Genomic DNA, 13,120 nt, shown 5'->3' on the forward strand with positions numbered 1-13,120 from the left:
ACACACCCACAGACACGCGCATACAGGCACCCGCACGCACGCACTCGACTCACACACACATACACGCTGTTTAACAGTTTAATATAAATTAATTTAAATGTTAAAACTCCGGACCGGAGTGAATTGGGAGTGAAATAAAATCCGCATTACTCCGAGATCACTCCGTTAAAAAAACTCCCAATTCACTCCGCACGCGGAGTGATTTTTTTTAAAACTCCGGAACTCTGAGTGGCGGAGTGAATTCGGATTTTATTTCACTCCCAATTCACTCCGGATTTTTAACTTCCCGCTAAGAAAATTGTGAATTTTCAAAAATTCGGGAAGTTATTGGTTTCGGTCCGATTTACGGAAATCGAATTTTCATCAGATGTCGACGTTTTGAGATCCTAGGAAGCTATTCTGACTAATTTCACGATGATGTCTGAGTGTATGTATGTATGTATGTACGTACGTACGTACGTATGTAAATACCTGTATCTTTTGAACGGATGAACCGATTTTGAACTTTAAGGTGTCATTCGACGCGGCTTGTCAATATCTTGAAGCTGTAAGAAAATTGAGCTTGATCGGTAGGGCTCGTTCAGAGATATTCCAAAAATAAAATTTTTTCAAAAATGTTTTTTTTGGATAACTTTTAATGTGCTCGATGGATTGATTCCAAAAAGAACTGGACTCTAGAGCTTTATAAGCCGCGTCGAATGCCAACTCAACCATCAAAATCGGTTCATTCGTTTAAGAGAAACCGTTGTTGAAAGAATTAAAAAAAAACTTTATTTTTATTTTTTCTGAAATATCTCAAAAACGACTCGATAAATCGAATTCAAAATTTGATCAGCTTTAGAACTTGATAAAACGCGTCGATTGCTACCTCAACCGTCTCAATCGGTTTATTCGTTTGAGAGATATCCGTTGGAGAAAAAATAGTAAAAAACTATTTTTTTCCAAAAAAAACGGCATACAAACGTATTTTCGAGCTCGAAGAGCTCGAAAATGTATTCACAATAATGTTTTCGAGGCTCTTGAGCTCGAAAACAGTGGGAAGTTTTGGGGCTGGCCCGCAGGGTCAACTGACAGACCGATTTTTTACAGTGTATTCGTCCTCATGGTCGATTTTTCAAGGAATTTCGTCACAACCTATCATCATTGGTTGAGTAGGGTTCAAAAATACCATTCGTTAAAAAATTCATATATATATGGGATATAACGCAGTTTTGAGGACACGATTGCGTCTACAATTCTTATCAGATCTTAATGAAATTTTCTACACTTATTCTTTAGGCGATTATCACAGTTAAGTTCGAAGATGGGCTAAATCGCTCGATTAGTTTAGAAGTTATGGCTGTTTGAAATTTCCACGATTTTTTAAAAAAATTAGTTTTTATCCACTTTTAAAGTTCTTATAATTTCAAAACTAAAACTCATAGACGATTTCCGTAAAAAGTATATAATTTCCGTAGAAAGCTTGTCTAATAAGCTTTAATTTGTGACCTTAACCTTTATGTTTTGACCATTTCTTCCAATAATTTGATAATTTGAAAACTTGAAAATGTTAATGGAATAAAAAAATGTTGAAAATATGGTTTTCATTCCACATAACTTATGCATTTCCTATTATAATCCAATTTCGTCAGTTGTTTTTTTATAATGAACAAAATAACCTGTAAATTTCACAGCTATTTTATATTTTAAAAGTATTTCTTTTATTACTTATGATGTACCAAATGTACCTCTACTCCCTATGATTATCACTGGTCTTGTCATTGCGATAGCATCCACAGTTCTTATCGGATCTTAATGAAATTTTCCACACTTATTCTATAGGCAATTATCTTGATCAAGTTTGCTTATGGGCTTAATCGGTTGAATAGTTCAGAAGTTATGGCTGTTTAAAATTTTCATGATTTTTCGTAAAAATCAGTTTTAATCACTGCTAAAGCTAATATAACTTTAAAACTAATATTCAGAGACAATTTTCGTAAAAAGTATCTGTAAGCTTGTTTAATAATCTTTAATTTATGAACTTAAACTTTATGTTTTTACCATTTCTTTCAATAATTTGATAGCCTTGAAAATTTTAATGGAATCAAAAAATGTTGAAAATATGGTTTTCATTCCACATAACTTATGCATGTCCCATTATAATCCAATTTCGTCAGTTGTGAAGAAAATAACCTGTAAATTCCGCAGCTATTTTATATTTTAAAAGTATTTCTTTTATTATTTATGATGTTGCAATTGTACCTGTACGTCTTATAATTATAACTGGTCTTGTCATCGTAAAAGCGATTACAATTATGATCTCATACTAATTTAACATTCTATACTTCGTTTACGTGAAGGTTAGTTTGGTACATTACCTATATAATGTTTTGTCAAATCAACTATCTGAAGTTCTCTATCGAAAATAGTCGTTGTCTTTTTTTACCCTCTCTCTTAGAAAACGAGCCTAATTTTATATCATGACTATACACTAACATGTATCATAAGATATGTTTGTATGAATTTTTTTATATAGATTAATTGGAAAATCTCCCTTCCATTTCAGCTGCCGAATGGCCCTTATTAATTTATTACGATTAAACAAAAAGTATTCAGGTAGTGACTTTCAACGAGGGGTTTGTGATAAAAACTGCAAAGACAATAAAAAAAAAATGAAGTCGATAAGTCGTGGTCATCGAAAGTTATCGTGTTTTTACGCGCTTGAAATATTATTTAAAATTTAGTCACAAGATGGCTCAATAAGTTACTTTGATATTCTTCGCACGCTATAGCTTTAGTGCATGCAACTAAAAAATTATACTTTTTGCACGGCTGACGTCACAATTCGAACGATGAGGTACTTTTATTACCCGCTTAATGGTATACATTTTGAGTATTTATTACAAAAAATATTATGTATGCTTGTGACCTTCCAACACTGAGAGGAAGGAGGAGAGGACTACTAGATCGCGGTTTAACTGGCATCCACCCAGTTGTTGTCGGAGCATCTGGGCATGGGTGTGCAGAGCTTGCGATTTGCGAGGACTCTGTGCTTCCCGGGTGTCAGTCCGAAGTTAGGTGTGTGTGAGAATGTGTTAATGTATGGACGGATGAATGTAAACAAAACTGGGTGTCTTATTAGGGAGGCAGGGAAAGAAACCACGTCCCCTCTCGACCAAGTGGTATGTCGACCAATACATAGAATTGGTGCCATAGGGGACCCACTCCAAGCCCCACTTTGACCAGAGTCTCTTTATTTTCTGAGATGGGAGGAGTGGTGGGCCCGTTTGAGGTCGGACTCGTGGTGGATGTGGTTAGATACCATGTGCAATGAGGATTTTTGATTATTTCTCCAGTTAATGTCCACCTTAGTTTCGACTAAGTGTGTCGTCTGGGTAGAAGAGATGGGATTTCGCAGCGCGAGTTTGCCCAAAAGGGTGAGGTATCGGCTTCCGGTCGGCGAAGGTGGTCTTACGTCCCGTTACATTAATTATGCTTGTGACCTTACACGGGAAGAAATGCACGGCGTTCAACACCATGCTGATATGGTCTCAAGACACACGTTAAGAGACAGAGAGAAAACAGCTGGCGAGAGTTTGTCACGTCGAACGGTAACAAGGAGCACTGGGGCATCGTTTACAAGCTCCAGGCAGACAAACACCGAGTTAACAGAGTGTTCACCACACTCCGGCGTGACGGGCGACCCACAGAAAGCTTTAAGGACACAGCTAGCTGCTTTCTCAACACACACATTGTAGACGACAAACCAGACGAAGAGACAAAGGAACAGAAAGTAACACGGGAGAACTCAGAGACGCCACCAGACACCGCGGACGCCGATTCATTCACCCCGCGCGAACTATACAGAATTTTGAAAACCCTTGAAAAAATAAGAAAGCACCCGGGCCAGACTTAGTAGAAAACGAGGTAATCAAAAGGGCGGGAGTCATTTTATCAAGGGAATTTTTAGAGTTATATAACAGATGCCTAGAGCTAGGAGTCTTCCCTACCGCATGGAAAGAGGGTGGGATTATCATGCTCCTTAAGAGCAGTGACAAAGACGCGAGTGACCCAAAATCTTATAGGCCAATATGTTTACTTTCGGTTATCGGGAAGGTATTTGAGAGATTGTTAAAGTCGAGACTCACCACCACAGTCTTAGCTGGGGATAAGATCTCCAGTCAACAATTTGGTTTCATGTCCAAGAGGTCGACTGAAGATGCAGTCGTTGAGATGCGCCGCTTGCTAGATTCGACAACAGAGAATCTGGCAATCGGACTTCTCTTCGATATTTCTGGCGCCTTTGACAACGTGTGGTGGCCGCGAGTGCTCGAGGGATTGAAGAAGCGGGAATGCCCCAAGAATGTTTACAGGGTAGTGCAGAGTTACTTTGAGGATAGGACAGTAGGTCTTTCATGGGGATTCGGGTGGGAAAAGAAAAAGCCAACAAGGGGATTTCCACAGGAATCAGTCTTAGGGCCACTATTTTGGAACATTATGTTCGACGACTTACTTAAAGAATTAGAATCATTAGATCACGGGAGTAAATTTGTAGCCTATGCTGACAACCTCCTCGTCATCATAGAGGGAACATCACGAGTGGACATCGAAAGAAAAGCACAAGGGACGGTAGATTCTATACTGGAATGGTGTCGTTCCGCGAAACTCACGCTGTCGGAGTCCAAGACCGAAGCGATATTCCTCAAGAGGGATTACACCCGACGCGGTCCACGCAAGGACAAAGGTCCGTACCCCTATGAAGCGAAAAGACAGAAAAAGCCCAAGTATGATTCAAAGCCACCGAAAATCGTAATAGGTAAAACAAAGATAGCATTCAAAAAGAGCGTTAGATACTTAGGGGTACACTTCGACCAGGACCTCAAACCAACCACACACATAAAGACAAGGCGCGCGAAATTAGACAAAACTTTTGGTCGTTTACGCCGTCTCGCACGGACTGAATGGGGACTGCGCTTTCCGGCTATGTCCACCATCTACAAGGGCTACTTCCTGCCCGTTGTCACTTATGTGGCAGCAGGCTGGAGTGACCTATGTGGAGTGGAGGAATGGAAGACTCTTAGGGCCCTGCAACGTCGAGCCCTGATTACGATGACGTGTTCATACAAGACGGCATCGTATGAGGGACTTTGTGTAGTTGCAGGGGCAGTGCCCATTCGGCTTGTGATTGATGAACGTTGCGCCCGCTACAATCTTCGTACTGGCAAACAGGCAACCCTTGGAACCGTGACCGTGCAGCCAGATGACGAAGAAGGCCTTGTCTCCCTTAGAAAAGAAACCATTCGCAGATGGCAAGAACAGTGGTCCACAACGGACGACGGACGTATGACATTCAACTTCTTCCCAGACGTTACTGACGTCATGGCTGTTTTAAGGATAGACTCTTCAAGTACGGACTCGCAAAGGATCGCAAATTCCCCCAATGCAACAAAGGGTGGGATACCGTTCAGCACTTACTGCTAAAATGCACCGAGTTCGAGCCTCAGCGTGACGTGCTCCAGAGCATAGAAGGGTGGGGCGCGAAGTGGCCACAAATCGGGCGTGTTCTTGTCACCCCAAATTCCTTTAAAATCTTTAATGGTTTCAGCAAAGATTGTCTTCACCAAAAACTCAGCAGCCAGTTTCAACACAGAGAGGAAGGAGGAGAGGAATACTAGACCGCGGTTCAACTGGCATCCACCCAGGTGTTGTCGGAGCATCTGGGCATAGGTGCACAGGACTCACGACTTGTGAGGACTCTGTGCATCTCGGGTGTTAGTCCGAAGTTAGGTGAGTGTGAGAATGTGTAAAGAATGTGTAAAGAATGTGTGTGAAGAATGTGTGGGAGAATGTGTGAAGAATGGACGAATGAATAAAAACAAAACTGGGTGTCTCCTTCGGGAGGCAGGGGAAAGAGTGCCACGTCCCCTCTTGACCAAGTGGTATGTCGACCAATACAGAATTGGTACTATGGGGGGCTCATTCCAAGCCCCACTTCGACCAGAGTCTCTTTATTTCTTGAGATGGGAAGAGTGCTATGGGCCCATGTGAGCTCGGACTCGTAGTGGCTGTGGTTAGATACCACACGTAATGAGGATTTTTGATTATACCTCCGGTAAATGTCCACTTTTGGCTCCAGCCGAGAGTGTCGCTTAAAGTGTAGAAGAGATGGGATTACGCAACGCGAGTATGCCCAAAAGGGTGAGGTCTCGGCTTCCGGTCGGCGGAGGCGGACTTAGGTCTACGTTACATTAATTAATTATGGTTTCAAGACAGATACTAAAATAGTATGGGAAATATTCCAAGACAGTATTGTAACGAGTCCCAGAAGTATGGCGTTATTTACTATACTGTATAGTACTGGAGCGATTGTGTTGCTCACACGTATGCATAGCAGGCACGGCAAAACAGCATTGTGCATGCCAAAAGCAATGTGGATACGGCAATGCAGTATGGGCCTGACGGCCATACTGACATTGCGGCGTCCGCGACAACTATTGCCAATGTTACTATTCCCGCAATGGTTGAATCATCTATGCATACAATTTTATAACCTATAAAAATATTCGATACCATGTAGTATGGCGTTGACGCCCTTACTGGCATAGTGATATCCGCGAAATATTTCTTACCGTATACTATCCTGGCATCATTATTCTGTATCTTTATAATTGTTTGTAACTTATGTGTATTTTATTTAAAAGCGTCATCTGTCGATACAAACCAACCCTGATTGAAGAAAATGATTTACTCAATAATGAATGAATATTAGCATGTTTATATAATATTAAAATTGAATTGTTTTGAAGCATTTTTAAATGTTTTGAATCATTTTTTATTAATCAAGGAAGGTACTTTTTTTGTAGCAAGTGTTTGAAAAAATATTTTATTATTAAATAACGCATCTCTGCTTAAACGATCTCGTTATTTCTCATAAAAAAATTTAATGATAATTAATTTTCATTGGAGAGTAAACTCTGTTTCGTATTCATCTCATTAATTCTCATTAGGATTCTATATAGGATTGAATGGGATGAATGAAAATTTAAACACAGGAATATATTTCTGAAAATAGAAATTAATTATTATTATTATGTTTATCAGAAAATTAAGTAATTAAACAATAATAATAACAAATTATTGATTACATAAAGTGTGATATTGATTGAATTCAATAAAGATATTAATCGATTGATAATTAAGTAAACTATGAGTTAATAGTTTAAATCGATCCTAATCCAGTATGATTACTAAGTATTCCGTATATCCTATAGATATTTTAGATACTATATCACGTAAAAGCTTTTACGATTCTATAATCTTGAGTCTTTATCAGTTTCCTAGATCCAACAATCTTTCTTATAAAAAAACCAAAAAAAAAATCCACACCAAAAAGGAAAAGAGAAAAGAAAAATGTAGGCGAAAAAAACTTTTACATGTCGAGATCGTCGAGTTAATTAACACGACACTCGGGGCTTCTATCTTACCCAAGAATCCCTCTACTAATTTGAGGGTTCTTTTTTTATCTTTAGATTTTTTTATTCCTCTGCAAATGACTAAATTTTTTTCTTTTACTTTTCAAAACACCTTTAAACTTAATCCTGCATTATCTGCAGGATGAATAATTCAAACAGCTAAAAAAGCATTTTCAAATAAAATAATATAGTTTTTTTTTTACAAATATGCTTTATAAGAATTTAAACAATTAATTAAAGCTTCTCTAAAGCACCTCTTCTGTAAATCGCAATGTTATGTTTATATTTATTGGATCTGTTCGTCGATTTAAATAGAACAAAGTGTTTTGTTCAATAGTTTATTCACTCAATTCTTGATGAATAGTTTATTTTTGTTAGGTTTATTTAAGTTAATTAACTCAATTCCATACATTTCATTCAATCGGAAATAAGTTACAATCATGAAAAAAAAGTTATAATATAATTTTGTTATAAGAAATTTCCAAAATATCAGTTCGAAAAAAATCATTCATTCATAGATTAAAACTTAATAAAAAGAAAAGAAATAAGCAACAAAAGTATTTAAAAAATGACATACATAATAACATTCTTGTCAATAAAAGTAAAAAATCGTGCTATAGATTATAAAAAATAAAAAAATCAATATTCTGTAAAAGCTTCTCGAGTCACGTATTATAACCACTACAATCTATGTAAGAGTGTGAAACAAGTTTTGAAAGGTCAATTGTGATCTCGAATTCCATGAGTTTATATAGCTTGAGATCGTTTGAGTTCGTTAGTGGGCTCTGTTCTACAGCTCTATGCTAGTCCTCGACCTATTATGTACCAGACATGTTTAATAATGTTCAAGCTCGGTGAATACAGCAGTCAGGAAATCATGTAAATTTACTGCTGAGTATATAATCGAGCATTGTCATGTTGGAAGATATCAGCCTCCAACTGCATTCAAGGCGGTCATTTTTTATTCTTCACTACTCGTTGTAAGCCAAGATCATTCAGACTAACAATGAAATTGTATTCACTATTTATTTGCAGTTTACTATATGCTATACTATCCACTACATTGCTCTGAGAGTAAAAATTTAACTATTTCGTATGGAGTGCAATTGTAATGTTAACTAAAATATTATTGCTTGTTTTTTTGTTTGAGTATCATTTCACTAACAGTACTTTAGTGAAACCTATCAAATATTGATATCCCATTATTTTTGTTTGAAAAACTACACTTAATAATATAACTGTTTGAATAAAAGCTTTTAATTTTATGTAATAAAACTTTTCTGATGTTTTTTTTTTCAAAGATTAATGATCTAATTGAATTATAAATGTTAACTCAATGATAAATATATTCCAAGCCTTTTATATTTATACAATTAATTCACAAATTATAATAGTTGACAAAATTTTGGCTTGAATTACTTCCGATCATCAACTCACCATCATCAGATCAGTAACTGTGTAGTTAGAATTATACAATACATACAATATAAATTAGACAAATAACTTATTTAACATATAGGGTGGTCAAAAAAAAATTACTGTTTCTCTTTTGCTTAGTAGTCCGAAAAATGATTGAATTTAATAAAAATAAATCTGGAAACCGGTGATTTCTGCAGGCCAGCCCTGGAACTTCCCGCTTCTTGAGCTCGAAAACATTGTTGTCAATACGTGTTCGAGATTTTTAAGTTACGTATTAACCCATACAGGAGCTGCCAGAGTTGAACAACGGGCCCCTACTTGGCCCAGCACTGGGGAACCTAGCTTTGGCACACCTATATTGGCCCAGGCTTGGGCCAGGACTGGGTAACCTAGCCTTGGCTATCCAATGGCAAGCCGGACTTGGGCCAGGACTGGGTAACCTAGCCTTGGCCGTTACAATGATTACCCGGACTTGGGCCAAGACTGGGTAACCTAGCCTTGGCTATCCAATGGCAAGCCAGACTTGGGCCAAGACTGGGTAACCTAGCCTTGGCCATCCAATGGCAAGCCTGGCTTGGGCCAGGACTGGGTAACCTAGCCTTGGCCATTACAATGATTACCCGGGCTTGGGCCAAGACTGGGTAACCTAGCCTTGGCCATCCAATGGCAAGCCAGGCTTGGGCCAAGGTAGGATTACCCAAGTTTGGATATACCTATGGTTTATATAAGTAGATCATATAAATGTACCAGTTCAACGTTAGTAGGTTCGTCCAGTAGCTACCGTTCGGACCCAGTAATCAGAAGGACAGCAGTTCGCGCCCAGAGTCCAGCAGAATTTCCACCGAGTTTTTTTCACATCATTTACCTCCCTTAGATAATTAAAACGTTAATGATCATGAATTCTACGAGGTTAATAATAATAAATTTTTTTTAATTAAATTTATTTGTTTCCTGGAAGCCTGGGCCAGGTTTGGCAACCAAGCATGGGCCAGGTCTGGTAACCAAGCATGGGCCAGGTCTGGCAACCAGGCTTGGCCCGAGATTATCATTCCAGGCTTCTACCAAGGCTGGGCCAAGACTGGCTTACAAGCCTGGCCCAAGGTTCTACAAAGTTGGGCCAAGCCTGGGCCCGTGGTACTTTCCTCTCTGGGAATCTCAGAGAATTCGAGAAATTCAAAATAATTTCTGTTTTTAAAGTATTGCTCATGATTATGCTTGATAAATTCAATGTTTTTGGACAGGAATTTATAGATATGATCAATATGGAGAGTGACATCGACTTAAAATTTTTTCGGGTACCTCACTCACTTTCAATCATCTCTACACGTTTTAAGGTATATTAAAATAGGTTGAAACTTACATCATCTTATAGAGAATTCACTAGGGAATAATTATAATACAACGTAAAGTTGATTCCTTAATATGTTATTTTGAAAATAAATAATTTAGTTGTGGAGAGCCCTGATGTCAATTAATTAATTGATCTCTTGTGATTACAATTATACCCGACTAGAAATTTTAGTTAGGCAGTGATTAGGCCAGAATAAGCTATGCCAAATTCCAGACTTGCGCCAAATGAGGCAACCAAACTAGGTCGAAATCTCGAAAGTAACGCAGTTGCGAGGCTCTGCTTAATTTGGCTTCTATATTCTTAGGCAGCGGTTTGGAAACCATACTTGCTGGTGGTAGCTTAAACCGAGTTCGCGCCAAATGAGGCAACCGCATAAGGCTCACATCGCATACGAGCCTTATGCTCATACATACACTTTCCTAGTTTCGTCTAACTTTGGTATACCGAACTTCGGCAAACCTTAGGTTACCATTGCTACCTACGTCAGGAATTCCAATGTTAGGTCTGAGTGAAACTTGCCACAGACGTTCCTACTTCCATCTGACTTTGGCATACCAAACTTCAGCAAACCTTAGATAGCCATTACTACCTACCAGTAAGGAATTCTGATTTTAAGGCCGTACTTCGGCAATGCCACAGAGTTTTATAATCACAATCGAATCTGGAATTTTTTCGGCATGCCAATGTTCGTTTTGCCTCATGAAGATCTGATAAGATATGAATTAGGCTTGCCTTAGTTAGGCAAGCCTAGTTCGGGCCAAAATGATTTTTGGGCAAGCCTCACCGAAATTTCTAGTCGGGGTGCTCTTTACAAAAAATTCTATATTATATTTATCTTAATTTTTATATACATATTATTTAAAATTAATTTTTAATTCTTTTAATGTATCTTTTGTAAAATGTATAGATATTTACAAATCATAACGTTACATAGATTAATAAATTATGACATGATGAATAAACAAGATTATGATGCGATTTACACAACATACATATACGTATAGATAATATGATGGATTGTGGTATGGTGACAATAATTCAAGATACATTTGAGTAAGTTAATCGTAACCCTCTACTCGATATTCATCGAGTTATCCCGAATACGAACAATTCATTCCCATTAACGTATCCCAGCCGGCACTCTCTTTGTAAATGTATGATAAATGATTTATGTATATCTGCACATCTATAAGCAAATATACCTATATTTTCTATGGTACGAATGTAAATGTGGAGGTATCAGTACACCAATGCAAATACAGTTTAACTTCATATCTGGGCATAGACGAAACAAATTTCACGCTGCAGCTCTTTGACAATATTTGCTTCAAGTACCTTATGCATAACTCATGTGATGAAAAGTATAAAAAATTTACAAATATTAAAAAAAAAAAAATGATCTCAAGTTTATATTTTAAAGAACTCAATAGTTTTTGGTACAAAAAAAAAATATATTTACTTACATTTAGCATTTATGCCGCTCTTATATAAATATGAATTCATATACTCTACAGTCAACGCGAATAATGGAACAAAAGTAATTGAGAAGTAAAATAAAAATGTTTGATGTGTAAACAACTTTTTTATACTATTGTACAATTGTACTATTCAATTTAGATCCCCGAGAATAAAGTGAAAAGGCAAATTTTACTCTATACATTTATATATATTTTTTTATATATTTTATCTTATATATAAAAAGGCACTCTGTTGGTTTCACAAAATGCCAAAGTACTTTTTTTCTATAAAAAAATATAATTTATCTTTTTAAAGTAATCTAACTCGATTTAATACGTGAATCCTACATATTTTCTTTAAATAAATATAAGAAAATAATAAATCCTTTTACGATGAACTAAAAATAATAAATTTTTATTATTTTTATGATTAATTTTTGTTTATACTGAAAATTTCTTAACCAACTAGCCTTGACTTTATTTTTCGCGATAAAGTAAATAAGATTTTGTCAGGAAGTAAAAGACAGTTTATCTAAAGTGTTTCAAGCAGACCAAAAATTGCAGTTTCACATATGTGAGAAAAGTAGTAATTTCACTTCCATAACATCACCGAGAAAATTACTATACTATTTTTATAAATAACAAAATTTTATTCTTAACTTTATTTTTTTTTAATTTCCACTTTCATTGAAACACCGAAATGTCTTATATATAATAAACACAACCGTAACGGCATCGCGAATAATATTATGCGATTTGTACTATAAATTGTATAAATATATTATAGTTTCTATGATAATATTCAACTATGCTTTATATATTTAACAGCACCTACCAAATTGTCATAATTAGCCTAATTATATTTTTTTTATTAAAATATATAATGGGAACATATTTTTAATTTTCGGTGTCTCTTACTATCACGTATAATTTATTCAATGCCACTTTCATAATATGAAGATTACTTGTCGAGATTTTAAGTTTAACTATAATTGCCGTGCTTGTCATTAACAAAATTTGTTTGTTTGTTTGATCAATTTTTCAAGTTTTTTTTTCGATGCACACCAAGTCGTTTATTTTTTTTTTATACGTTTTATTTTTAACTGCACAAAAAATAATTCCGAAAAAATCTATGTAAAATTAACAGACATAATGTTGTAAATTAAAAAATGTTAATTTTACACATTTATTTTGCTCTAATTACATTTTTATCAAATTGTTTTTTTTTTTTTTTTTTTTTTTTTTTTTTTTTTTTTTTTTTTCAAAATACTGTTAATAATAAAAATGACAAATATAAATTTAACATGACTATAATTAAAATAAAAATTTTGTAATTGTCATTATTATTTTAAATAGTTTGAAGTACCTTAGTTTTTTTAAAAATTTATCATATTGTTAACAATTTTTGGAGCTACGTTTTTCCAAATATAATCTATTCATTC

Source organism: Microplitis mediator, chromosome 5 (genome assembly GCF_029852145.1).
Source record: "Microplitis mediator isolate UGA2020A chromosome 5, iyMicMedi2.1, whole genome shotgun sequence".
NCBI classification, from domain to species: domain Eukaryota; kingdom Metazoa; phylum Arthropoda; class Insecta; order Hymenoptera; family Braconidae; genus Microplitis; species Microplitis mediator.